Source organism: Oncorhynchus tshawytscha, linkage group LG19, assembly GCF_018296145.1.
Source record: "Oncorhynchus tshawytscha isolate Ot180627B linkage group LG19, Otsh_v2.0, whole genome shotgun sequence".
NCBI lineage: Eukaryota > Metazoa > Chordata > Actinopteri > Salmoniformes > Salmonidae > Oncorhynchus > Oncorhynchus tshawytscha.
Window position 1 is genome coordinate 6,640,232 of NC_056447.1, and position 25,069 is coordinate 6,665,300.

At 41.6% G+C, this 25,069-nt stretch overlaps 1 pseudogene; it reads left to right on the forward strand.

Moving 5' to 3' along the window:
- LOC112219192 overlaps window positions 1–7,354 on the forward strand; it is an 87,241-nt pseudogene extending 79,887 nt beyond the window's left edge.
- Window positions 7,355–25,069: the final 17,715 nt, after the last annotated feature.

Sequence of the window (25,069 nt, forward strand, 5' to 3'; positions counted from 1 at the left end):
CATGGATTTCATGTTGTAATAGTGACAAGGTACCCAAAAGTGGTTTTGAAATAATGTTTTCATTTTATTAGCTAAACAAAACTTGTTTTATCCTCTTGATTCTAGCCATCCCGGATCCGGGATCGTGAATACAGCCTCAAGCTCATTACCATAACGCAACGTTAACTATTCATGAAAATCGCAAATGAAATGAAATAAATATATTTGCTCTCAAGCTTAGCCTTTTGTTAACAACACTGTCATCTCAGATTTTCAAAATATGCTTTTGAACCATAGCTAAACAAGCATTTGTGTAAGAGTATTGATAGCCTAGCATAGCATTTAGCCTAGCATTCAGCATGCAACATTTTCACAAAAACAAGAAAAGCATTCAAATAAAATCATTTACCTTTGAAGAACTTCAGATGTTTTCAATGAGGAGACTCTCAATTAGATAGCAAATGTTCAGTTTTTACAAAAAGATTATTTTTGTAGGACAAATCGCTCCGTTTTGTTCATCACGTTTAGCTACGAAAAAAACCTGTATCCAGGAGTGTAATTCTCTTCACATGCTCATTAGCATAACGCAACGTTAACTATTCATGAAAATCGCAAATGAAATGAAATAAATATATTAGCTCTCAAGCTTAGCCTTTTGTTAACAACACTGTCATCTCAGATTTTCAAAATATGCTTTTGAACCATAGCTAAACAAGCATTTGTGTAACAGTATTGATAGCCTAGCATAGCATTAAGCCTAGCATTCAGCATGCAACATTTTCACAAAAACAAGAAAAGCATTCAAATAAAATCATTTACCTTTGAAGAAATTCAGATGTTTTCAATGAGGAGACTCTCAGTTAGATAGCAAATGTTCAGTTTTTACAAAAAGATTATTTGTGTAGACAAATCGCTCTGTTTTCTTCATCACGTTTGGGTAAGAAAAAAAACGAAAATTAAGTCATTTTAACGCAAACTTTTTTTCCAAATTAACTCCATAATATCGACAGAATCATGGCAAACGTTGTTTAGAATCAATCCTCAAGGTGTTTTTCACATATCTATCGATGATAAATCCTTCGTGGCAGTTGACTTTCTCCTCTGAAGAAATGGAACGCGCATGGACCAAGAGATTACGAAATAATTTCGACGCAGGACACCGGGCGGACACCTGGTAAATGTAGTCTCTTATGGTCAATCTTCCAATGATATGCCTACAAATACGTCACAATGCTGCAGACACCTTGGGGAAACGACAGAAAGGGCAGGCTCATTCCTGGCGCATTCACAGCCATATAAGGAGACATTGGAACACAGCGCCTTCAGAATCTGGGGCATTTCCTGTATGAAATTTCATCTTGGCTTCACCTGTAGCATTAGTTCTGGGGCACTCACAGATAATATCTTTGCAGTTTTGGAAACGTCAGAGTTTTTTCTTTTCAAAGCTGTCAATTACATGCATAGTTGAGCATCTTTTCGTGACAAAATATCTTGTTTAAAACAGGAACGTTTTTTATCCAAAAATTAAAAGAGCGCCCCCTATCTCGAAGAAGTTAAACAGCGAAATTGTCGTGGAAATCAGCCTTGTTTGCACAGCGATGATGAAAAGAACATAATTTAGGCTGTAATGATCTCCAAAATTTGAATCATTAGGTCATCACACCGTTGATATAGCAAAGGACGCTAATAGTTTATCAAATCCCAATGTAATGTAGAGTGGGACACTATTTGGCCGGGGGACATTATTTGGCATGACAGGCCCTGGTTGATAGTAGTGCACTATAGGAAATAGGGTGCAATTTTCAGACACAGTATACGACTTTGTACTCTGAGAGGAGAAAAAGAGGAGAAAGAAATGGTGGACAGCGTATTAGAGAAATGAGCTACTCAAAGTTGATGCATTTATGTTGCTATATGCAGTCTAGGTTAACTCTTATTCAGTGTTGCACTGTTTCAGATTTTGTGTCCCAAATGGCACTCTACATAATGCACTACATCGGGACCTGGTCAAAAGTAGTGCACTACATAAGGAATAGGGTGGCATTTGGGACGAAGCCTAAGCTGGCAGTAAAGACCCCTCCTCACTAACTAATCGCTTGGCAGCACCACCTGCTCAATTAATTATCTGCACACATGTTAATCACAAATGGCACACTACACTCTACATAGTGCACTAATTTTGACCAATGCCCTATAGGCCCTGGTCAAAAGTGCTGCACTATATAGGGAATAGGATGGCATTTGGGACAATAGGGCACACACACACACACACACACACACACACACACACACTTTTCCCTTACACTAAAACCAGTGTATCCCCGGAACCACAGCTACTAAAGACAATGAAGCCTGTGAAACAAGGACATGAGAATTTACAACAGGGGCCATGGCCGTTTCATAAAACGGCAGTTACTGTAGATTCTAGGGGGCTGCATGAAAGAAGGGATTGACTCATTGGTAGTGGCAGATAGGCTCTCTATCTCCTTATTTCACGCTCTATGAGTCTGCAGTTGGTCTCAGCCTGTCCCTCCCCCTCTCCAGCCTGCAGCCCTGGAGCCTTGGAGCTCTGCAGCCATGGCTCACTGTACCCTCCCCTGTGCTGCAGTCACAAGCTGGGTGACCTCTCCTTGATGGCAGGATGCCTGGCATGGAAAAAACGATGGAGGGAAGGAGAAGGAGGGGGTTTGCTGCTGCACACCGCAGATAATGAAGCCAACCGAAGGGGAAATCAATTCCTCTGAAAATGGCATCTGGGCCGCACAGCACTGGAACGGCAGGAGGAGAAACACTAGGCAGGTTTCCATTGCCCCAGGTTTATTCGACAAAAGTAATGTTGAAATAAAAATCTTTGTGACATGTGTAATGGAAACAGCAGATATAGGAGACAGACAACATTTTTATCTGTTGGACTGGGATGGATTTTCCTTTTGTCTAACTTTCTTTATTGCAAATGATGATGGAAACTTAATTTTTTCGAATAAATGATGGCTATTGCTTCACCTTGCTTTTCTGGTTGACTGGATGAAAGTTTCACCATCCAATTATTTCATATCTACATGAGTGGAAGTCGTCTTGATTACTTTCTTATGTCATTCTCTCTGGCACCAAAAGTTTAAAAAGTGTTGATAGGGGACAGAATGCCGTCGGACCATCACATAATTGGCATATATATTACTCTCACAGAATTTCCACATGAGCGAGGATATTGGAAATTGAATTAAAGCCTACTGGATAATAACTTGTTTTTAACTAGGACAGAAGAATTTATAACGGACTTTTTCCGACATAACATAGGTACAGCAGATCCCCTTATTGACACTTTTAAATGTGCCTTTAGAGGCCATGCAATTCAGTACTCATCTATAAAACAAAAGCAATTTAGGCCAAAAGAGTCCATATTAACAAAGGAAATTGAAGGACTAACAGTACAGTTAGACAGCAATAAAAACTGTACCGTAGAGGCTCAGAGTAAGTTAGAGGAAAAACAAAAAATTAATGGAGAAACGTATTCAAGAAAGATCCAGTGTAATATATTGTAAAAAAATAATGCGAACTGGATGGAATATGGGGAAAAATGCACCAAATTCTTTTTTAATCTTCAACATAGAAATGCGACCAAAAAAATGTATTGGCACTTGTTACAAATGATGGAGTCACTCATGTTTCACCAAACTATAATTCGTAAGAGGAAGTAAAGTACTTCAAGAATATGTTTTCGTTTCAGTCTCCTCCATCTCCACTAATCCAAGGTAATTGTATGGATTTCTTTCACAATAATAATGTAAAATTAACATCTGTACAGAAAGACTCATTTAAAGGCCAAATAACAGAGGAGGAACTTCTTGATGCAATTAAAGCCTCTAAGTCCGGGAAAACTCCAGGGCTGGAAGGCATACCAGTGGAAGTATACCAAACCTTTTTTAATATACTCAGAGGATCATTATTAGCTTGTTTTCACCACTCCGATATAAATGGTAGATTATCGGACACGCAACAAGAAGGTCTGATTTCATTACTACTGAAACAGGATCCAAGTGGTATAAATAGTTGAAGTCGGAAGTTTACATACACTTAGGTTGGAGTCATTAAAACTCGTTTTCCAACCCCTCCACAAATTTCTTGTTAACAAACTATAGTTTTGGCAAGTCAGTTAGGACATCTACTTTGTGCATGTCACAAGTAATTTTTCCAACAATTGTTTACAGACAGATTATTTCACTTATAATTCACTGTTTCACAATTCCAGTGTGTCAGAAGTTTACATACACTAAGTTGACTGTGCCTTTAAACAGCTTGGAAAATTCCAGAAAATTATGTAATGGCTTTAGAAGCTTCTGATAGGCTAATTGGCATCATTTGAGTCTGTGTACCTGTGGATGTATTTCAAGGCCTACCTTCAAACTCAATGCCTCTTTGCTTGACATCATGGGAAAATCAAAGGAAATCTGCTAAGACCTCAGAAAAAAATTGTAGACCTCCACAAGTCTGGTTCATCCTTGGGAGCAATTTCCAAATGCCTGAAGGTACCACGTTCATCTCTACAAACAATGGTACACAAGTATAAACACCATGGGACCACGCAGCCGTCATACCGCTCAGAAAGGAGTTGCATTCTGTCTCCTAGAGATGAACATACTTTGGTGCGAAAAGTGCAAATCAATCCCAGAACAACAGCAAAGGACATTGTGAAGATGCTGGAGGAAACAGGTACAAAAGTATCTATATCCACAGTAAAATGAGTCCTATATCGACATAACCTGATAGGCCGATCAGCAAGGAAGAAGCCACTGCTCCAAATCCGCCATAAAAAAGCGAGACTACGGGTTGCAACTGCACATGGGGACAAAGATCATACTTTTTGGAGAAATATCCTCTGGTCTGATGAAACAAAAACAGAACTGTTTGGCCATAATGACCATCGTTATGGTTGGAGGAAAAAGGGGGGTGCTTGCAAGCCAAAGAACACCATCCCAACTATGAAACACGGGGGTGGCAGCATCATGTTGTGGGGGTGCTTTGCTACATGAGGGACTGGTGCACTTCACAAAATAGATGGCATCATGAGGCAGGAATATTATGTGGATATATTGAAGCAACATCTCAAGACATCAGTCAGGAAGTTAAAGCTTAGTCGCAAATGGGTCTTCCAAAGTTGTGGCAAAATGGCTTAAGGACAACAAAGTCAAAGTATTGGAGTGGCCACCACGAAGCCCTGACCTCAATCCTATAGAACATTTGTGAGCAGAACTGAAAAAGCATGTGCGGAGGCCTACAAACCTGACTCAGTTACACCAGCTCTGTCAGGAGGAATGGGCCAAAATCCACCCAACTGATTGTGGAAGGCTACCCGAAATGTTTGACCCAAGTTAAACAATTTAAAGGCAATGCTACCAAATACTAATTAAGTGTATGCAAACTTCTGACCCACTGGGAATGTGATGAAAGAAATAAAAGCTGAAAAATAAATAATTCTCTCTACTATTATTCTGACATTTCACATTCTTAAAATAACGTTTTTACTAGGATTAAATGTCAGGAATTGTGAAAACTAAGTTTAAATGTATCTGGCTAAGGTGTATGTAAACTTCCAACTTCAACTGTATATGTGGAAATGTGTGAAAGTTTATGTATGATATAGATATATGTATGTATGTATGTATGTATGTATGTATGTATGTATGTATGTATGTATGTATGTATGTATGTATGTATGTATGTATGTATGTATGTATGTATTGTGGCAAAGAAGGGGGTTGAGTGATAAATGGCAGATATGTGAGAGCAGAACTAATAAACGGGCTCTGCCCGATCACTAAAATGGCCACCCCTGTCAGAACTACAGATCACAAAATGGCCGACCGCCAAAACTACAAGTCCCAGAAGCAAGGGGAACCCTCAGAAGGTGGAGCCGACCCACAGATAAAGGGTCAAGAAAAACCAGGAAGAGGGAGAGAGAGTACTGGAAGGATCTATGAACAATAGAGAAAGAGACAATAGAGATTGGCTGGATTTACCGTGTATGAGCTGGATTGTTTTGGTCTTACCTGTTGGCATTTGGACCTGGACCTACCGAGAACCTGATTCGTGTACCGAACCCTGATATCCTTGACCCCGCCTACGGCCTGGGTGGACCAGGACGGAGAAACAAACACACAGGTACGGTCCTGTTCAAAATAACTCTCATTCTTGGGGGATTTGGTGACAGTGTACCACTTAATTTGTGACAAACGCTCCTAACCTTGAAGAGGTTTGCCACACGTGGTGGAGACTGACCCCAGCCCCTATTGCATCGTTGCCCCCGATACCGTCATCCACTGCGAGGGAGAGCCTATCAGGAGAGAGGATGAGGAGGAGTCCCTGAATGAGGTGGGCTATGACGATATCGGAGGAGTGAGGAAGCAGCTGGCTCAGATCAGGGAGATGGTGGAGCTGCCACTCAGACACCCTGCACTATTCAAGGCTATAGGAGTCAAGCCCCCCCCCGTGGTATCCTGCTGTACGGACCCCCCGGTACAGGAAAGACCCTGATTGCCAGAGCTGTCGCTAATGAGAATGGAAATCTTGCAGATCCACACCAAGAACATGAAACTGAATGACGATGTTGACCTTGAACAGGTGGCTAATGAGACCCACGGCCACGTGGGTGCTGACCTGGGAGACGGTGGCGGAGCGGCTGACCGTGTCATCAACCAGATCCTGACTGAGATGGACGGCATGTCCAGCAAAAAGAACGTCTTCATCATCGGCGCCACCAATCGCCCTGACATCATTGACCCTGCCATCCTTCGACCCGGCCGTCTGGACCAGCTTATTTACATCCCTCTGCCTGACGAGAACAGCAGGATCAACATTCTCAAGGCTAACCTCCGAAAGAGCCCCATTAGGAAGGATGTTGATCTGGACTTCCTGGCTACGATGACCAATGGGTTCTCGGGTGCTGACCTTACAGAAATCTGCCAGCGGGCCTGTAAGCTGGCCATCAGAGAGTGCATCGAGAACGAGATTTGCCGAGAGAGGGAGAGGCAGACCAACCCTTCTGCTATGGAGGTGGAGGAGGATGACCCTGTGCCAGAGATCAGGAAGGACCACTTTGAGGAGGCCATGCGATTCGCCCGCCGCTCCGTCAGCAACAATGACATCCGCAAATACGAGATGTTTGCCCAGACACTGCAGCAGAGCCGAGGCTTTGGCAGCTTCAGGTTCCCATCCAGTGGTGCAGGGGGCAGTGGTCCAAGCCAGGGTACCGGGGGAACAGGCGGGGGGCCAGTGTTTAACGAGGATAACGATGACGACCTGTATGGATAGATGGACAGACAGACTGACGGATGGTGCCACATAGTGGCCAGCTCTTATGTGATCACACCTGTACAAACATTTATCACTCGACCCCCTTCTTTGCCACAGTATGTATGTATGTATAATATACTGTATATATATATTTAACCCAAAAATGTATGGGAGATTGGAAATGATGCAGACAATTACATTGATGGAAGCAACAATTTATTCTCGATATTAAAGCTGATCCACCCCCTAAAAAATAAATCACCATGACACAGACTGTGGTGATACATTGGCACATGAGAATGATTAGAATATGGCAAATATGAGTAAATTCTTGCATTGTCTCTATGCGGGCTACCTGAGACATGAAACAGAAAGGTGGGATGGCATATAGGCTGTCGACAATTTATTAATGCGCATTTTGCCTAAATGGGTAATGGAAACACTTCAAGTTCATTTTTAGTCGACACTGTAGTTTTTTGCGAAAGTAAGTTCTTTTAAAACATTTTTTTTAGGTGTGACTTCATTACATCCAGCTGTTTTATCGACACAAGATAGTTCAATGGAAACACATTGTAGCAGGCAATTGTCACATCTGTTTTCTATGTGAACTTTCTAAATGTCCCCCCCAAAAAATTGCTGGAAAAGTTCATGGAAACCTAGCTAATGTCTACGAGAGAGAGGAGGATGAGAGAAGGATGTAGCAAGGCCGGGGGATAGAGGAAAGGAAAGAGGAACGGGGGAGAAAGGGAGGGGGGAAGAAACAGCGTTGTCTGTGGCCTCAAACCTGTAGAGGCAGTAGCCTCTCTCTCTCATTGTTCTTTTCTCTCTCGGTGGTGGAGATCTTCTCTACATATAAATACCCACATTGCCACATAAGGAAATAACAGACTTTATCGGCGAGAGACGATGACTACCAGACCCTTCACAAAAATAGATGGTGTGTGTGTACTGTATGTGTGTGTGTGTGTATGTGTGTGTTTAGCACAATGACATCACACCTGTATTAGACTCCTCCGCCCCAGGATCTCTCAGGTAACAGATCACAGGGAGGACTCTACTTTTCAGTGTGTGTATGTGTGTGTCTTGTGCTACAGAGATACGTACATACCATTGTCATCTAATTTGAACTGTTTATCACAATCCCTACCGATGCCTCAAAACTGTGTCAGTATCAATGGCATAGTGTACCACACAACAGGCAGCTAATATTATGCAAAAGATGACTAGTTAGTAGGGTCAAAAACATAATCACTGGTCGTTTTGTAGATCAGTGTTTCCCAAACCTCCCCTGGAGTACCCCCACATTCCACCTATTTGATGTGTTCCAGTGCTAGCATACCTGATTTCAACTAATGAATGGCTCGGTGTTTAGTTGATCAATTTAATGAGGTGTGCTAGAACTGGAATACATTGAAATAAGTGGAATGGCTGGGTGTACTCAAGGAGAGGTTTGGGAATCACTGCCTTAGATTGAGAAGGCTGTGATGCCTGGTTCATGTTAGGGAACGCAATGGCAAATGTCTTAAAACAGAAAATCTAGGAAGTCCCTCCCGGTTTCAGCTTTTTTCTTACGTTTCGTGTTAAAAAAAAAGCCCTGCCGTAGCATGATCCAGCACTGACACCAAACTGCTGAGTGAGGTAGACTACACATCACCTTCTCAAATCTCTATCACATAATAACAGTGACCTGCCGTCCGCAGGGTCAAACTGTTTACCCGGAGAAAGGGGTCTTTTCATGTTTATAAATGAACAACATCAAGCAGTAAATGGCCGGATAGAGCCTCTATAACTTCTCACCATCGACAAGTGCTTTTCAAAAATAACAGATTGCCTCCCTAAGGTCCTTGTCGGGCAGATGGAGAATCATCAGTATCCCCCTCCCCACTGCCACCCACCACCCAACCCCCCTCCTACACACAAACACCTTCCCTCTCAGCCTGTTTCCTATTCCTATCCCACTTATACTCCCCCTTCCACCCCTTCTGACCACCACAACAAATTGCCTGAAGGAAGGCCCTGATTGGTTTTCAATATCGGCAGAGGTATGGCGGAGTTCGGTGGCTTGTGGGGGTGGGGGTGATATGACCTTTGAATCCTGGGTCTTCACACGTGGGGGGATAACCTGCCCATCATTAGTCTCTCTCTGCTGATCAACACAGGGACAGCACACTGAGAGGGAGGGGGAGAGGAGGTCCCCCGCTTTGTCTGCAGCATATGCCTCCAGCTCTGTGAAAACAATGACCAGAGAGAGAGGGTTGCTGTGTAGGTCACAAATACAGGGAGTGGTGAAACCTTATGCAAGTGAATTACCTGAAAACACATTTTCAGGTTTCACTTTGGTGAAAAGAGAGAGAGACACAGAGAGAGAGAGAGACAGACACACAGAGAGAGAGAGAGAGAGATGGAAAGAGAACGAGAGACAGAGCCATAGAGGCACATGAGCATTCTCCCAGCTATAGAGTGTGACATAGCCTTGTGTGCAGCCTTCTGTGAGACTGTGAGTGAATATCAGTTCTCTTATAACTCTCAGGGGCATTGGCCTGCCTTCAGCCTTGCTCGGATCAATGTAAGCCTCCCACTGCAACAGACTACATGCGTGTGTGCATGCGTGTGTGTGTTGGAGTACCTCAGATGTATAGAGAATATACAGTATACACAAATGTGCACACACTTATGTATGTATATTCTCTATACATCTGAGGTAGCCTATTCCAACAAACACACACTGAAACAAACATGCATTACAGTAGCTGGAGAAGCCATCCTCTCTCCCAGAGCTCAAATATATTTATTTCCCCCCCATAATTATTTGTGTTAATTATCATTTGCCGCACAGTGTGCCGGAGCTATGGGCTATAATTTAATTCATAATGAGTGAATCTCCAATACTGCAATAAGAGTCCAAATGGAAATGGCTGCGACTTTGTCATGTTCTTTACTATGGGTGAGCTGTGTACAATGTGCAGGGAAACATGGAGATGGTGATTGTGACTGAGTGGTTAGTGCAGGTTGAGAGGGGTGATCTGGATTCCTACTGTTAAAACTGATCCAAGATCAGTGATTCTCCCTGTTCAAGGGCGACTGCGCTTCCTGATTTGGACTCATTTTAGATTTGGTTCATTAAGAAAGGCAAGCAGCCATGACTGAATTCAAACATAAGTAGTGTGATCTGGATACAAACTTTTAACCAGAAATTCCTAAAACTGATTTGAGATCAATGATTTTCCCAATGTAAAATCTCAGCTCTTATTCTATGCTGGTCCCACAGTGAGGTCTGGGAATGGAATATATACATTTTCTTCTCTGATCTCTGTCGTTTCCCTAATTTATCTCTTTTCTCATGCCTCTTTAAATTTGACCTCCTCTACCTACTACCCCTTCTCTCTTTCCAGTTGCTTTTTAAAAATATAACACCCTCTTTGCTCTCTAACCATATCTTGGTTAAGTATCTTATCTTCATCTGTGTGTGTGTGTGTGTGTGTGTGTGTGTGTGTGTGTGTGTGTGTGTGTGTGTGTGTGTGTGTGTGTGTGTGTGTGTGTGTGTGTGTGTAATGGGCCCTTTCTCATTAATCTGCTGGTGCAGGGTATTTGGATCGATAACTCGGCATAGGAGTAGCGGGATTGTTCAATTCACCAAAAACATATGGGGGATCTCTCTCTCTTTCTCAATTCAACGGTGCTTTATTGGCATGGGAGACATGTTTACATTGCCATAGCAAGTGAGAAAAAAAACAAGAAAACAAAATGATAACAAAACAAATGAAACAAAACAAACACAATTAAATGTTTTTAAGGGAGATTTCATCCTGGCTCTGCCACTGCTATATTAACATTACGTTTTTGTCATAAACATCAGAATATTCCAAATCACAAGCTAGAACGAGCACATTTTCATTTCACTGGTAGAAATCGGGAAGTTTCTGTCACGGTCTTCCTCCTCTTCATCTGAAGAGGAGAGGCAAGAAGGATCGGAGGACCAAAATTCGGCGTGGTAGGTGTTCATGATGAATATTTAATTAAAGAAAATACTGAACACTGAATACAAAAACAATAAACCAATAATGACCGTGAAGCTATAAATGAGACCTGTGCTGACACAAGCAACTAACATAGACAATCAACCACAAACAAACAGTGCAACCCAGGCTACCTAAGTATGATTCTCAATCAGAGACAACTAATGACACCTGCCTCTGATTGAGAACCATACGAATCCCCAAATCATAGAAAAACAAACATAGACTGCCCACCCCAACTCACGCCCTGACCATACTAAATACATACAAAGCAAAGGAAATAAAGGTCAGAACGTGACAGTTTCGACTATCTGCATATCTGGAAGTTTTGGAATCTGCATTCACTGTGAATTCTGGAGTTTGTGGTTGACTCTGAGCAGTCTGCAGAATTCACAGTTCAGAATTCACAGTGAATGCAGATTCCAAAACTTCCAACACACTCAGGTCAATTTTTAGTCTCATAGCAAAGGGTCTGAATACTTACGTAAATAAGGTATCTTTTTTATTTTCAATACATTTGCAAAAATGTCTAAACCTGTTTTCGCTTTGTCATCATGGGGTATTGTGTGTAGATTGAGGGAAAAAAACGATTTCATGAATTATAGAATAAGGCTGTAACGTGACAAAATGTGGAAAAATTCAAGGGGTCTGATGATTTTCCGAACGCACTGTAACAAAGGGTGTCACACAGGGATTGATTCTTGGTCCGGTTCTTTTGACTATTTACATGAGCAATATTGGTTGATCTGTCGAAAAAATAATACAATTCACCTGTATGCAGATGACACTTGTATGTTACTGCCCCTATGTCTGATCAGGCCATTTTGGAGCCTTGCAGAAATCCTTTGTTGAACTTGAATTAGTACTTCATGCAGGTAAAACCAAGTATATGGTATTATCTCAATCTTGTAAAAATATATCTGAAGATTTTATTCATACATACATTTATTTTAGGCTTGTCGCCTAAAACACTCACAAACTTTTACAGATGCACAATCGAGAGCATCCTGTCGGACTGTATCACCGCCTGGTACGGCAACTGCACCGCTCTCAACCGCAAGGCTCTCCAGAGGGTGGTGTGGTCTGCACAAAGCATCACCGAGGGCAAACGACCTGCCCTCCAGGACACCTACAGCACCCAATGTCACAGGAAGACTAAAAAGATCAAGGACAACAACCACCCGAGCCACTGCCTGTTCACCCCGCTATCATCCAGAAGGTGAGGTCAGTACAGGTGCATAAAAGCTGGGACCGAGAGACTGTAAAACAGCTTCTATCACAAGGCCATCAGACTGTTAAACAGCCATCACTAACATGGAGAGGCTGCTGCCAACATACAGACTCAAATCTCTGGCAACTTAAATAAATGGACTAAAGGTATCACTAGTCACTATAACGGCACTTTAATAATGTTTACATATCCTACATTACTCATTGTATATGTATATACTGTATTCTATACCATCTACTGCATCTTGCCTATGCCTCACGGCCATCGCTCATCCATATATTTATGTGTACATATTCATCCCTTTACATTTGTGTGTATAATAGTTGTTGTGAATTTGTTGGATTACCTACCGGTTTTAGACTATGGCAATATCATGTACATACATGAATGAATCTGCCACTGGTATTGGGAGCAGTTTATCGTAATGCATTACACTTTATTTCGGTTGATAGTTTCGGCACACATCACTGCACTCTTTATCAGAAAGTAGGCTGGTCCTCTTTGACATCTTGTAGATCAATGCATTCCATGCTTTTTGTTTATAAAGCCCTCTTACATAAACTACCACTCACTCACTTCTCTGTTCACCTACAGAAATACAAGCTATCAGACACCATCTCAGGAATGGCTCATTCTAAAGTTCCCTTTGATATCGACAGATTTAGGTAAATCTGCCTTTAGCTATTCTGCACCTTTCTGGTCTACAGGATTTGAAATATTTTTATTTATTTAACTAGGCAAGTCAGAATGAGCTGAAGCTGAATGGATTGGTGCCTCTAAAGCAGTTCAGACAGCCATGTTAGGTCATTTTTAGGGAATATTGTTTTTGTTTTCGGATTCTATGATTGATCTATTTTTAATTTGTTGTGTGTGTGTGTGTGAGTTTTTTGATTGCTAATATTGATTGCTAATTATATTTTGTAATTTTCCCCAGGTCGTTGCTGTAAATGAGAATGTATTCTCAGTCAGTTCACCTGGTTCAATAAATAGAAAATATATGTAAATACAAATTTGCGGTTGTACTTTGGAGCAGGCATGTGCATATTGAATACACATTTATACATATTGAAATCATGGCCAGAAAGCCCATTCAAATACTCTTACGTCCGACCACAATCAACAAATACTGTAGGCTACCAAATGAACATGAAAGCGATCACGTATGACACACACACACACACACACACACACACAATAAAAGAACAGCTGGAGTTACATCTGAACAATTGATTTTATGCCTGTGAATAAAAAAACACAACCATTCTTGTTGCTAAAAAGACATAATCAGTATCAATGTGACCATGGTGTCATACAAGACGTCATAAGGATGTTGCATGCAGTTTTGCCCGATGGGCAGTAACTATGTATGAGCGGCATTATGCTAGCTTGAGAGAGCGAGATATCTTTCCACCCTCTGAAACATTGTGGTCGGTATGTGAAGAAGAGTAATTACACTGAAACAGGACCTATTTACCCCAGGCAGAATTGCACTGTGCAGTATTTAAATACCTTAGTCTGGGTCAATATGTAGAGAGCGAGAGCTAGAGAGAGAGAGAAACTCAACCATGCAACCACGAGTAACAAAGTTCAAACAAATAAAAATCTTGAACCAATATACAGTTGAAGTCGGAAGTTTACATACACTTAGGTTGGAGTCATTAAAACTCGTTTTCCAACCACTCCACAAATTTCTTGTTGACAAACTATAGTTTTGGCAAGTCAGTTGGGACATCTACTTTGTGCATGACACAAGTCATTTTTCCAACAATTGTTTGAAGACAGATTATTTAACTTATAATTCACTGTATCACAATTCCAGTGTGTCCGAAGTTTACATACACCAAGTTGACTGTGCCTTTAAACAGCTTGGAAAATTCCAGAAAATTATGTCATGGCTTTAGAAGCTTCGGATAGGCTAATTGACATAATTTCAGTAATTTGGAGGTGTACCTGTGGATGTATTCCAAGGCCTACCTTCAAACTCAGTGCCTCTTTGCTTGACATCATGGGAAAATCTAAAGAAATCAGCCAAGACCTCAGAAAACAATTGTAGACCTCCACAAGTCTGGTTCATCCTTGGGAGCAATTTCCAAATGCCTGAAGGTACCACGTTCATCTGTACAAACAACAGTACGCAAGTATAAACACCATGGGACCACGCAGCCGTCATACTGCTCAGGAAGGAGACATGTTCTGTCTCCGAGAGAGGAACGTACTTTGGTGCGAAAAGTGCAAATCAATCCCAGAACAACAGCAAAGGACCTTGTGAAGATGCTGGAGGACAAAAGTACAAAAGTATATATATCCACAATAAAACGAGTCCTATATCGAAATAACCTGAAAGGCCGCTCAGCAAGGAAGAAGCCACTGCTCCAAATCTACCATAAAAACGCCAGACTACGGTTTGCAACTGCACATGGGGAAAAAAATATTTTATGTTTTGGAGAAATGTCCTCTTGTCTGATGAAAAATAGAACTGTTTGACCATCATTATGTTTAGAGGAAAAAGGGGGAGGAATCATCCCACCATGAAGCACGGGGGTTGCAGCACGATGCTGTGGGGGTGCTTTGCTGCAGGAGGGACTGGTGCACTTCACAAAATAGATGGCGTCATGAGGGAGGAAAGTTATGTGGATATATTGAAGCAACATCTCAAGGCATCAGTCAGGAAGTTACAGCTTGGTCGCAAATTGGCCTTCCAAGTGGACATTGACCCCAAGCATACTTCCAAAGTTGTGGCAAAAGGGCTTAAGGACAACAAAGTCAAGGTATTGGAGTGGCCATCACAAAGCCCTGACCTCAATCCCGTAGAAAATTTGTGGGCAGAACTGAAAAAGCGTGTGCGAGCAAGGAGGTCTACGAACCTGACTCAGTTACACCAGCTCTGTCAGGAGGAATGGGCCAAAATTCACCCAACTTATTGTGGGAAACTTGTGGAAGGCTACCCAAAACGTTTGACCCAAGTTAAACAATTTAAAGGCAATGCTACCAAATACTAATTGAGTGTATGTAAACTTCTGACCCATTGGGAATGTGATGAAAGAAATAAAAGCTGAAAAATAAATCACTCTCTCTACTATTATTCTGACATTTCACATTCTTCAAATAAAGTGGTAATCCTACCTGACCTAAGTCAGGGAATTTTTACTAGGATTAAATGTCAGGAATTGTGAAACTGAGTTTAAATGTATTTGGCTAAGGTGTATGTAAACTTCCAACTTCAACTGTACAAACCCTAATTATTGCTGAAATGAAATTCAATTTAATCAAACTTCAATGTTACCAAATTCTAAATAGAGATTAGCAGAACACCTTGTCCAAATCACAGAGTTCAAACAAAGGAAGACATTAACAATGTACAGACTCAGTCACCATAGCCTGGCAATAGAGACAGAACACCATAGAAAAACATGAAAGACCAGAGAACAAAGACTATCTAAGCACTGTGGGTTGGTTGAAGTAGAGAATGAGCATCCCTTCCTACTCCCCTGCTCCAAATACGACTCAATAACCACGCCTTCATGCGCCAGTATTGACATAATAACCATCATATTGAAGTAAACTTGGAGTCAGTGATGATATGTTGTGTGGTCCTCCCACTACGACTTGAGAAACCATGCAGTTTATTAGGCGACAGATGAAATACATGATGAACTTCACAGGATGGTGAATGTGCTAGTTTAATGGAAAGCACCTTTCCATTAAATATCGAGGGTCTTATTCTGGTGACATGATGATCAATGCTTGGCTGCCTTTGACAAATACAAATAAAATCTCTCTTATCCATAATAATCTCATAATGTAGAGAGCCTACCTTCACTGTATCTGTGAGCTGTTGGCTAGAGAGCATGTGCCTAACCCAGAGTGGGCACATTTGCAATAAAAAGCAACAGTTTTTGTGACAAAACAATCAGTAGAGTTGTAAACGCAATGGAAACCCATTTAACCTGTATTTTTCATCGGTTACGTGGTATTTTAACAGCAAAAGTTATTTGTATGTGTACTACGTGATCACGCACAGCCTGTTATTCGCATAAAGTCAGTTGGATGGAGACATCTCTGCTGGGAAAATGCGCGTATTGTTTGTATTGTTTTCCGGCAGATATGCGAATATTCGCATGAAAATATGTTGTAAATTGGATGACGACCAAGCTAATCAGAGGTATTTAAGATTTGCTGGATTTCGTGTTGAGGAAAAAATGTGCATTTTGTTAGGAAAAAACAGAGACTGTAGATCTTGCTGCAGATTATGTCCTGGCTTGTCATAATATTAGAGAGACAATAGTTTATTATTTTTGCTCAAACATATTGTTCGTTTAAGTCATACTTAATATACACTGAGTATACAAAACATTTTCTTTCCATAGACTGACCAGGTGAAAGCATTGATTTGTTACTGAGGTCACCTGTTCTATCCACTGAAATCAATGTAGATGAACAGGAGACAATTGAGACATGGCTTTTTTTGTGTGTGTGCTATTCATAGGGTGAATGGGTAAGACAAAATATTTAAGTGCCTTTGAACTGGGATATGGTACTAGGTGCCAAGCACACCGGTTTTATTCAAGAACTGCAGTGCTGCACAGTTCCCTGTGTGTATCAAGAATGGTCCACCACACAAAAGGACATCCAGCCAACTTGACACAACTGTTGGAAGCATTGGAGTCAACATGGGCCAGCATCCCTGTGGAATGCTTTTAACACCTTGTAGTCCATATCCCGACGAATTGAGGCTGTTTCGAGGGCAAAAAGGGTTGCAACTCAATATTAGGTAGGTGTTCCTAATGTTTTGTGCACTCAGTGTACATTGCTTTGGCAACAGTGGCAACCACTCATTCGTGCTCATAAAGCATTTATTTTATCTTATTTATTGAGAGAGTGAAGTAGTGGAGAGGCAGCGAGAGGGTAGAGAGAGACAGAGAGAGGGTAGGCGAAAAGAGAGCTGTAGGGAAAGAGCAAAAGATGTAGGGAGAGGATGTGGGTGGCTTGGGGATGGGCAGGGTTTTATGTGATGTCTGAACTGTCATGATGACCACATTTTCTCCTCTCTCTTTTTCAAGGCAAACCGAGAAGGAAATGAGACAGGAAATGAGCCAATAAAACATTCATCCTTATTAAAGATTTAAGACTTATTGGAGATGTACAGTAGCTGCATGAGATATGTTGGGAAAAGCGTTTGTGTACGTGCAGGTGTTCTATAGCAGAAAGAACCAAACACAGATTGAAGCCACAGTGAGCTTAACCTCATTGATTAATAAGGAATCAAGGACCGACATCAGTACTCTCGCTCTGTCTCTTTCTCTCTCTCAGATGCTATGGTTTTGCCTTGCTATTTTATCTGCTAAGTCCATAATAACATAAGTAGATACCTAGAGAAAAGACAAGTCTAGAGAGATAAACCTTAAAGAACAGAAGCAGCACCAGATCATTGAGTGATAGCTTGTTAGTGTTGTTTAGTGGTTGGTTTGCGCTGGGAGAATCTGCCAAAGGCTTTCCTATTCACTCAGCTGCAAAACATGGCTGCCTTGCGCTTCAACTGAAAGTGATGGTGGAGTACACCCTCTATGGGCCATGAAAGGAATTACAAGAGGTGTACTGTAATGTGCCCACAATTAGGAATATGGATGTTGATTGACTAAAGGTTCCTTTGTGAAATGTCCAAACTATAATTACTTTAAAAGGTATGTTGATTATGCCAAAATTACACATTAGATAGGCTCTCGATCTCTGTGGTCAACTTGAGGAAGATTTACAAGCGTGTCAAATGGGGAATAATGGCAAATTTGGAAAATGTGTCTGTACCCCTCTGACTCGTTGTTGGACTGTCTGTCAAAGTGTGCACCTCTCTCACTCAGTGAGCGGGAGCTACGTCACAGAGTTATACAGCCCCCAACTCACTGCAGCCCTAGATAGATCTTTGTGGAATAACACAAACCTACGAATAATGTAGACTTCTGTAACAGTGAAAATACTAAATTCGGGAAGTCCAAACTGAGTCCTTGATCTGATTAGATTTATTGGGATCCCCATTAGCCGACACCAATGGCAACAGCTAGTCTTACTGGGGTCCGACACATAGCGAAAAATACATTACAGACAAAATACTTACATACAGTACCAGTCAAAAGTTTGGACACACCTACTCATTCAAGGGTTTTTCTCTATTTTACCATTTTCTACATTGTAGAATAACAGTGAAGACATCAAGGCATTGGAAGATGACGTCGACAGAGATAGTTGCCTAGCGAGTCCTTAGGAAACTATGCAGTATATTGCTTTTTTAAGCATTATTTCTTACATTGTTACCCCAGGAAATCTTAAACCTGTTGAGGCTAGGGGGCAGTATTTTCACTTTTGGCTGAAAGGCGTGCCCAGAGTAAACGGCCTCCTACTCTTTCCCAGATGGTGGATAGAAAACACTCTGAAGTTTCTAAAACGGTTTGAATTATGTCTGTGAGTATTACAGAACTCATATGGCAGACAAAAACCTGAGAAGAAATCCAAACAGGAAGTGAGAACTCAATATAGAAAACAGTGCCATTGGATGTCCACCTTAGATATGGATGAGAATGCACATGCTAGGGCTTCCACAAGATGTCACCGTCTTTAGATTCTGGTTGTATGATTCTACTATGAAGGAGGGGCTCATAATAGCTCTTTGTGTGGGTGGTCTGGTAGAAAGCCTCGGTCTCATTACGCGCGGTCACGAGAGTGTCCTACCATTCCTATGCTTTTCTTCAGACAATGAAACTCTCCGGTTGGAACCTTTTTGCTGATTAATGTTTAAAGCATCCTAAATATGGATTGCATACATCATTTGACTTGTTTCTACGACCTGTAACGGAACTTTTTGAGTTTTTGTCAGGAGGAATTGCTCGTGCTTTTTGAGGATTGAATGCTGGGCTGAACAAGCTAACAACAAGTGGCTAAATTATGGGCTTTTTGGAACTTTATGGAACAAATAAGTCATTTATTGTCAAACTGGGATTCCTGGAACTGCCTTCTGATGAAGATATTCAAAGGTAAGTGAATATTTATAGTGTTTTTTGTAGCTTCTGTTGACGCCAAAATAGCGTCTATTTCTTTGGGTTCTGAGCGCCGTTCTCAGATTATTCTTTTTCCGTAAAGTAAAAAAAAAAAAATCTGACACAGCGGTTCCATAGAGGATACATTTATCTTTAATTCTGTGAATAACACTTGCATCTTTTATTGATGTTTATTGTGAGTATTTCTGCAAAATCACCGGATGTTTTGGAATTAAAACATTTCTGCACGTAACGCGCCAATGTAAACTAAGATTTTTTTAATATATATATATGCACATTATCGAACAAAACACACAATACATGTATAACATGATGTCCTATGAGTGTCATCTGATGGAGATAATCAAAGGTTAGTGATTCATTTTATCTATATTTATGCTTTTGTGACTGTGAAATATCGCTCTGTGTGTTTTTGAATTTGGTGGTCATCTAACATAAATATATGTTGTGTTTTCACTGTAAAACATTTTTAAAAATCGGACACGATGAGTAGATTAACAAGATGTTTATCTTTCATTTGCTGTATTGGACTTGTTAATGTGTGAAAGTTAAATATTTCTAAAGAATATTTTTATCAGCTGAATGGGAGATTGTGTTCCCTTCAGGGAACTCCTTGTGCCCCCCTAGCCCCAACATTAAGTCTTATTACATACAGCCGCGAATAACTATTGGATATAAGAGCGACCTCAACTTACCAACATTACGACCAGGAATACGACTTTCCCAAAGTGGATCCTCTGTTTGGACCACCACCCAACCCAGGACAATGGATCTAATCCCAGAAGCAGACCCAAGACCAAGGTGCCACAACAGGGGCAGATGGAGCAGCCTCCTGAGCAGGCTCTGTAGGCTTGCACATCGCCCACCACTCCCGAGTATACTACTCGCCAATGTCTAGTCTCTTGACAACATGGTAGACGAAATTCGAGCAAGGTTTGCTTTCCAGAGAGACATCAGAGTATGTAACATCATGGCTCTCTCGGGATATGTTGTCGGAATCAGTTCAACCCCTGGGCTTCTCCATGCATCACGCTGACAGAGATAAACAACTCTCTGGGAAGAGGAAGGGCGGGGGTGTATGCTTCATGATTAACGACTCATGGTGTATGTTGTTATGATTACAGGAACTCAAGTCCTTCTGCTCACCCGACCTAGAATTCCTCACAATCAAATGGCGGCCATATTACCTTCCAAGACAATTGTCATCATTTATCATCACAGCTGTGTACATTCCCCCTCAAGCAGACACCAAGATAGCCCTAAAGGAACTTCACTGGATTCTATGTAAACTGGAAACCATATATCCTGAGGCTGCATTTATTGTAGCTGGGGATTTTAACAAAGCAAATTTGATAACAAGGCTACCTAAATTCTATCAGCATATTGATGGCACTACGCACGGGGGTATTACAATCGACCACTGCTACTCTAACTTCCGCGATGCACACAAAGCCCTCCTCCGCCCTCTCTTTGGCAAATCTGACCACGACGCCATCTTGCTTTGATGATAATACAGTGCCTCCGTCGCGGCCCGCTAACAAGAACTGCGTCCCCTCCTCCTTCTCTGTGGCTGACGTGAGTAAAACATTTAAGCGTGTTAACCCTCGCAGGCTGCTGACCCAGACGGCATCCCTAGCCGCGTCCTCAGAGCACGCGCAGACCAGCTGGCTAGTGTGTTTTTACGGACATATTCAATCGCCCCCTATCCCAGTCTGCTGTCCCCACATGCTTCAAGATGGCCACCATTGTTCCTGTACCCAAGAAGGCAAAGATAACGGAACTAAATGACTACCGTCCCATAGCACTCACTTCTGTCGTCATGAAGTGCTTTGAGAGGCTAGTCAAGTATCACATCACCACCACCTTACCGGCCAACCTAGACGCACTTCAGTTGGCATACCGCCCAAACAGGTCCACAGATGACGCAATCGCCATCACACTGCCTTATCCCATCTGGACAAGAGGAATACCTATTGTAAGAATGCTGTTAATTGACTACAGCTCAGCATTCAACACCATACTACCCTCCAAGCTCATCATCAAGCTGGAGGCCCTTGGTCTCAACCCCGCAATGTGCAATTGGGTCCTGGACTTCCTGACGAGCCGCCCCCAGGTGGTGAAGGTAGGAAACAACATCTCAGTGGGCCTGATCATCAGCATTGCTGAGACAGCCTACGGGGATTAGTTGAGAGCACTCAGAGTGTGGTGTTAGGAAAACTACCGCTCACTCTACATCAACAAAACAAAGGAGATGATTGTGGACTTCAGGAAACAGCAGAGGGAGCACCCGCCTATCCACATCAAAGGGACAGCAGTGGAGAAAATGGAACGTTTTAAGTTCGTCGGCGTACACATCAACGACAAACTGAAATGGTCCACCCACACAAACAGTGTGGTGAAGTAGGCGCAACAGGCTGAAGAAATTTGGCTTGTCACCCAAAACCCTGACTAACTTTTACAGATCCATAATTGAGAGCATCCTGTCAGGCTGTATCATAGCCTGGTGTGGCAACTGCTCCGCCCTAAACCACAAGGAAAAATCTGTCAAAATCTGTTTTCATCTAAGCATGAGCCAAAACTAATTTACCGCTTCACTGCTGCTGTTTTGTGAGAACACACACACACACACACTTAACTGTGAGGTGTCTGAAGTAGAAGAATTATTTGTCCTGAGACTTCCTCAGACAGCTGCCTGCTGAGAGATTTTCCATTTCCTGTCAGCTGGGATCTACTGTAAACACACACATCGCTGTGAGGGTGTTGCTAGCTGATGATAGTTTGTCAGAAGCGATTACAGAAAACACTCTATCAGCATCACCTTCAGCTGAAATATTTATTACCGTTATACATAGTTGAGTTAATCTCAAATGTGACTGAGGGAACACACTTTCAATGGCACCTTCATGCACATTGTCAAGTCATTGTCAGATGACCACAACATTAGAATTGGAGGAATGTGTGCATTTACATTGCGTTCACATGATACAGCCACATCTTGTGGTGAAACATCGGGTGGGAAGACCGTTGAGCAGTGGTGTAAAATACTTGAAAGTAATACTTAAGTAATTATTTAGGGTATCTGGTAGCAGGTAGCCTAGTGGTTAGCGCATTGGGCCAGTAACCGAAAGGTTGCTAGATTGAATCCCCGAGCTGACAAAGTAAAAATCTCTCCTTCTTCCCCTGAACAAGGCAGTTAACCCCCTGTTCCTAGGCTGTCTTTGTAAACAAGAATTTGTTCTTAACTTCTTGGATATAGGGGTCGCTCTTTCAATTTATGGATTAAAAAACGTTCCCGTTTTAAACAAGATATTTTGTCACGAAAAGATGCTCGACTATGCATATAATTGACAGCTTTGGAAAGAAAACACTCTGACGTTTCCAAAACTGCAAAGATATTGTCTGTGAGTGCCACAGAACTAATGCTACAGGCGAAACCAAGATGAAATTTCATACAGGAAGTGCCCCAGATTTTGAATGCGCTGTGTTCCAATGTCTCCTTATATGGCTGTGTATGGGTCACGAATGAGCTTAGACTTTCCGTCGTTTCACCAAGGTGTCGACAGCATTGTGCAAATCATTGGAAGATTGATTTACCAGGTAGGCAAATCATTTTTTGTTTGGAAGATTGATCATCTTATCTACCAGGTGGCCGTTTCTGTTGATATTATGGAGTTCCTAAAAAGTTTTGTTGTAGAGAATTTTATTGTGATGATCTCACAAATAATATTTTTGGAAAAAATGAACATTTGCTATCTAAAAGTCTTTTATCCAAAGTTCTTCAAAGGTAAATTATTTTATTTGAATGCTTTTCTTGTTTTTGTGAAAATGTTGCCTGCTGAATGCTATGCTCTGCTAGCTATCAATACTCTTACACAAATGCTTGTGTAGCTATGGTTGAAAAGCATATTTTGAAAATATGAGATGACAGTGTTGTTAACAAAAGGCTAAGCTTGTGAGTGAATATTTCTTTCATTTCATTTGCAATTTTCATGAATAGTTAACGTTGCGTTATGCTAATGAGCTTGAGGCTATAATTACGCTCCCGGATACGGGATTGCTCGACGCTAGAGGTTAAATGTCTTGCCTAGTTAAATAAAAAATCTGTACATTAATATTTATATTTTTGACAACTTTAAGTTTTACTTCCCTACATTCCTAAAGAAAATAATGTATGTTTTACTCCATAAATTTCCCCTGACACCCAAAAGTACTCGTTACCCCCCCCCATCCACATCGATGGAACAGTAGTGGAGAGGGTAGCAAGTTTTAAGTTCCTCGGCATACACATCACAGACAAACTGAATTGGTCCACTCACACAGACAGCATCGTGAGGAAGGCGCAGCAGCGCCTCTTCAACCTCAGGAGGCTGAAGAAATTCGGCTTGTCACCAAAAGCACTCACAAACTTCTACAGATGCACAATCGAGAGCATCCTGGCGGGCTGTATCACCGCCTGGTATGGCAACTGCACCGCCCTCAACCGTAAGGCTCTCCAGAGGGTAGTGAGGTCTGCACAACGCATCACGGGGGCAAACTACCTGCCCTCCAGGACACCTACACCACCCGATGCTACAGGAAGGCCATAAAGATCATCAAGGACATCAACCACCCGAGCCACTGCCTGTTCACCCCGCTGTCATCCAGAAGGCGAGGTCAGTACAGGTGCATCAAAGCTGGGACCGAGAGACTGAAAAACAGCTTCTATCTCAAGGCCATCAGACTGTTAAACAGCCACCACTAACATTGAGTGGCTACTGCCAACACACTGTCAATGACACTGACTCTACTCCAGCCACTTTAATCATGGGAATTGATGGGAAATGATGTAAATATATCACTAGCCACTTTAAACAATGCTACCTTATATAATGTTACTTACCCTACATTGTTCTTCTCATATGCATACGTTGATACTGTACTCTATATCATCGACTGCATCCTTATGTAATACATGTATCACTAGCCACTTTAACTATGCTACTTGGTTTACATACTTATCTCATATGTATATACTGTACTCGATATCATCTACTGTATCTTGCCTATGCTGCTCTGTACCATCACTCATTCATATATCCTTATGTACATATTCTTTATCCCCTTACACTGTGTATAAGACAGTAGTTTTTTTGGAATTGTTAGTTAGATTACTTGCTCGTTATTACTGCATTGTCGGAACTAGAAGCACAAGCATTTCGCTACACTCGCATTAACATCTGCTAACCATGTGTATGTGACAAATAAAATTTGATTTGATTTGATTGACCTTTTGAATGCTTAGCAGGACAGGACAATTGTCTAATTCACACACTTATCAAGATGACATTCCTGGTCATCCCTACTGACTCTGATCTGGCAGACTCACTAAACACATGCTTCATTTGTAAATGATGTCTGAGAGTGGGTGCGTCCCTGGCTATCTGTGAATAAAAATAAAATGGTGCCGTCTGGTTTGCTTAATACAAGGAATTTGAAATTATTTATACTTTTACTTTTAATACTTAAGT